The sequence below is a fragment of the Arachis stenosperma genome, chromosome 6, assembly GCF_014773155.1.
Source record: "Arachis stenosperma cultivar V10309 chromosome 6, arast.V10309.gnm1.PFL2, whole genome shotgun sequence".
Taxonomy (NCBI): Eukaryota; Viridiplantae; Streptophyta; class Magnoliopsida; order Fabales; family Fabaceae; genus Arachis; species Arachis stenosperma.
The window spans coordinates 88,145,581-88,150,538 of record NC_080382.1 but is presented as its reverse complement, the minus strand read 5'-3'; the positions used below and the strand labels follow the sequence as shown (position 1 = coordinate 88,150,538).

The following is a 4,958-nucleotide window of genomic DNA, read 5'->3' as shown; positions in this document are numbered from 1 at the left end:
ATATGCAAATTAATTAGTAGAGGTATTAATGGTTGATATTTTGTTTAGTTTGAATATTTATTATGTATTAAGTCATAAATACAAAGGGGTCTGTCTTTAGTAAGCCCAAGTGTTTTGAGCTTTTGTGATAAGAATAATAATTAATTTATAAATAGACCTTAAATGGGAGTTTAATAATTATTATTAAATTTTTATCTTTACCATAAATATTTTTAAAATTTATTTAGGTAACCCTAAATTTGCTACCTTCACTTAGCAACAAAATCCACTAACACACTCTCTGCTCTCGTTCTCTTCCCTTTTCACAGAACCCATTGCCATCATCAACAATCCCTAACTACCATCAGCCTCAACAATAATCCCCACCCACTGCCTTTCTCTTCCCTTTTTCACAGAACCAACTGCCATCAACAATAATCCCTACCCATTGCCATCGGCCTCTCTTTCTCTTCCCTTTTCACAGAATTCACGTCTACTGCCAATTTATTTGAGAATTCTCTTTTCAGCTTTAGAACGTCGTCGTTCTTTCTGCCTTCATCGTGCACCGCGTCTTTTCGTCGTCCTTAGCACCGTCTCTCCCTTCATCGCTACACTTCAAGAGTTTCAATAGATTTGTGTTTGGATTGATTTAGGGTTTGATCAATGAGTTCCTGAATTTATCAATTGCATATGATTTTTAAATTAAGAACTTAAAGTAATTAAAAAAATGGTGAAAAGAAGCTGTGATATTTTTCTATATTCAATAGATTATTTTTCTTGTTTATCTTGAAAATTGAAATTAAGTTGTTTTCTCTGTTAATATGTGCTGCAATTTGTAATTTCTCAGGGGTATTTTTGTTATACTAAGTTGATCTAAACATGAATTTGTGCTTTGTTGAATGTCATAATAGATATTGCTTTTTCAAATTTTGCAGGTACAATTAGAAGCTTAGTTTGGTTAGAGGTATAGCTTGATGGCACAGTTTCAAATAAAATCTTAATCTTTATCATCTGTCATTGTCATTGCTGCTTCTAAATCAATTTCAGATCAACCATCTCAACAATCCATCAAGTTAACTTTTGTAGGATAATTTGCTGGCACAAACTATCATAATACACTAATTTAAATGTAATTTTTTTCTCTCTCCAAAATTTAAAAAGATGTAATGTTGCTCCTTGAAATATAAGAGCATTTCTATGTGATTTTAAGAGAATGCCATGTCTATGAACATTATATATTCTACAGTGCTCATCATGTGAATAGAAATTTTCACAAGGTTCATCACTTTTGGTTACTCAATAGCACTTATTGCACAACAGATCAAAGGGTGTCTTAACTTCTAAATAGAAAAAAATTGAAAAAATCTAGCTATCAACATAGTTAATTAATAGTTTTTTAAAATATCAATTAGAAATAATTATGACCAATCTCAATCTTTATTTAAATATTCCATTTCTATTCTAATACTAAAATTCCTATTTTCATGGCTTGATCTTGTTAGAAAGTTTCATTAACGGTCACTTTTGGAAACTCTTACTTTTACCAAATGTTGTAGCATATATACATTATTCTCTTTTGATGACATAGCAAAAAAATGCATGGCGTGTCTCGTAGAGTGCAACAATTTTTGGTCCCAAAATCTCACATGAAGGAATTTTTGTATTACACAGACCTCTTGAACCTAAGGAATTTGGGAATTAATAATCCATTGAAGTGTTAAACTAATAAGGGACTAAATAGGCATCTTGATCTTGAAAACCAAAAATTTCAACATCTTGGTTGTCTTTGGATCGGTGATATCTGATATAAGCTAATTTGTAAACACTTAAGGAAAAAATCAAATAACATTGTTGTATAAGATCCAAATATTGTTAAACAACTTGATGAAATAGGCAAAAAAACCAGTATCAAATAACATAAATTACAAAAAGGTTGAGTAAAAACAAGGTTGAGTACAAATTAGTTTGCAATCAGCCCCAGCGCAAAGATCCTATTTCCTCTTCCAGAATGAATTGTGGAAGCTATGTTGTTCCTGCCTTTTCTTTAGAGCAACATTAAATTTATCCTTTGAAGAATCACTCTGTTGTGAAGAAACAGATTTCGTAGCAGTTAATGATTGTTTCTATCCCAATTCAATGGATACAGAAGGAAAACTAGCAAACGCTTCCCCCACTGATTATGAGTTATTCAAAAGATTTTTCTACTCTTTGTTCAATGTCTGTAGACATTCTAATCTACAGAACACTTAACAAAGTTAAGTACATTTCTAAATCCTTCCACACACAAAAATAGAAATCAGACATTAAAAAAAGGGTAGATATACTATACCTCCTTTTGTGTTGATCCATGACGCTTATCAAGATCTGCACAGTAATCAGGCAAAGGAACTTTGCTTACAACTAGAGTTTTCCCTTTATTATAAGCATGTATTTCTTTGCCCAAGCATCTTCATCTTCCCTCATCAAGCACCTCCTTCTTCTGCACCCCACCAAAATTAAAAATCAAATCAATATTATCAATAAATATTTGAAGTATCTATATCCTAAGTTCCTAACCAAACCAATATAGCACTAACTATTCAACGTGGGAGTGATTATTATCAAACACATCATACACAGAAAAAAGAGCTTTTCCCAGCTAGATTGCATTGACTACATGTATAAGACTACGCCATTATATCATCTTATCAGTCATATCCGATCCATATCAAACCATTTAAACCCTACTATACAACAATCACAGCGTTAATAATAAAACTAATTTAAATATCTCTCTACTATCTATACTAAAGCAATATTGAGTTAACAAAAAGTGAGATACGTTACATAACTCCTTCAACCTCTTCTTTTTGTTTTCAGCCTACAGTCAACCAACTTAATCAATAAAAGAGAAAAAAAAATCTCAACTTTAATTCAGTAAAACCCCCAATAGTGAAATTCCCAGGAATAATGAATCTCACTTACCATATAAGAATCTCTATTTTCCAAACATCAAATAAAAATATATAAGAAATGAAACTTTACTAAAAAAATTTGAAAAATGCGGTAAGTACCTGTTTGCGTTCCTGGACCTAGCAGTAGACTAACAATTCTTGGTCATGCGTCTCTACTTCTGAAGGCTGGCCTTGTCCACTGGTTCCTCCACCGCCCTTCTCTTCCCCTTTGCCACAGTAACTGCCCATTCTCCTTCACTACCACCGCTTCCTGATGATAACGAGGTTGCTGGAACTCCACTTGCCACAGTAGCATGAATCTCATTGCCAAAAGGCTCAGCTGCGGAGGAGGATGAGCCTTCAATGGCGGACACCTATGGGAACTGATGAGGAACAGGATGATGATTATGAAGAGGAGTAACAGCAGTGATGTCGTGATCAGTGACGACAGTGCTTTTCGAGAGTAAAGCCTTAAGGATAGAAGAAGAAGCAGAAGGTCGTCACAAAGAGGAAGAAGGCAGCAAGCAGTTGAAATGAGGGTTTGGTTCTGAAATTTTATATATGGCAATTTTAAAATATAAAAAAATTTGTATCTCTTATTGTAATTCATAATAAATTATAAATAAATTAAATATAAACCATTAGATTGTTTATCAATCTAATCTAATGGTTTAAATTGTATGGTGCATTAGATCAGCTCAAAAAACTTGAGCTAATTTTAGGCAAACTTGTTCCAAGAAAAAAAGTCATAAAATACAAGGAAAATTTGGGAAAAGTGTAATTATATGAAATACAACCAAATTATAAACTAATTACAACCTTAATTAGTTTCAATATGAAACCATTACCGGTCTATTTGTTGTGTCAATAACAATTAAATACTATATAAACTACAAATCATCCATATTTATCCAGGGTTGTTGACAGGATTAATTTCAACTTTAATACATAACACTCGTGATGTATCAATTTTTTTATGGCAAGGGATTTATCAATCATTTCTCCTTCCCAAATTAAATCTTTCGCTTTGCAAACTAAAATCAATATGCTGTATATTATTCTCTCTTTTTTTCCTTTTTTTTTGGACTAGTATATATAAAATCAGCTCAAATCTTTTGAGCTTATCTAATACACCATAAAATTTGAAGCGTTAGATTAGATTGATAAACGATCTAATGATTTATATTTAATTTATTATTAATTTATTAAAAATTACACTTAAAGATAACAACTCTTTTAATATTTTAAAATTGCCCAATATAAAATGTGAGAACCAAACCCCTACTTGCTGCAGAGATGAGCCTCCGCTTCTTCTGTCACCCACTTTCTCTGCCATCTTCCTCTTTGCGATGTCCCTCCGCTTCTTCCTCTACCCACTATCCTCTGCCTTCTTTCACAACGACTCCATGACCTACTTCTTCAAGTCATAGAGCTCAAACTCTGTTGCTTGTGTTTCATTTTTCTTCTCAAATTTCCCAAGCCTTTTTAGAGTTTTGGTCAAAAGAAGTTGACCTTTAATGGAGCCTTGAGTTGGGAATAAGTTCCGTATCAATCGAAAAATTAGTAGTGGATCCTTTGGAGAGATCTATCTCATTGAGCTTTCTCTCCTTTCTTTTTTTGTGTGTGCATAATTGAACTAATTTCCGAATTTTCCGATTAATTTTTTCAGATTAATTTATTTTAAAAATTTTTGTGTGGGTATCAATATTCAGACAAATAAAGAGGTTGCGATTAAGCTTGTGAGTACTTTGATCTACCTGTGTTAATTTTGAAAAAAAATAGTAATAATCAGGAAGGGTAGTTGCAGTGGCAAAAGGGAAGAGAAGGGCGGTGGAGGAACCAGTGGACAAGGCCACTCTTTAGAAGCAGAGACACATGATAAGAGTCTGCTACTAGGTCCAAGAAACGCAAATAAGTACTTACCCCCCTTTTCAAATTCTTTTAAATAAAGTTTCATGTTTTATATATTTTGATTTGATTTTTGAAAATAGAGATTCTTATGTGGTAAGTGAGGTTCACTATTCCTGGAAATCTCACTATTGGAGG

At 32.7% G+C, this 4,958-nt stretch overlaps 1 long non-coding RNA gene across 1 annotated transcript; it reads right to left on the bottom strand.

Moving 5' to 3' along the window:
• Nucleotides 1-1,808: 1,808 nt before the first annotated feature.
• LOC130936783 (uncharacterized) lies at nucleotides 1,809-3,424 on the bottom strand. The gene is made up of 3 exons (XR_009068176.1): nucleotides 3,033-3,424; nucleotides 2,309-2,458; nucleotides 1,809-2,060 (listed from the first exon to the last, which is right to left on the bottom strand). It is a non-coding gene; the product is annotated as an uncharacterized LOC130936783 (long non-coding RNA).
• Between the last annotated feature and the right edge of the window lie 1,534 nt (nucleotides 3,425-4,958).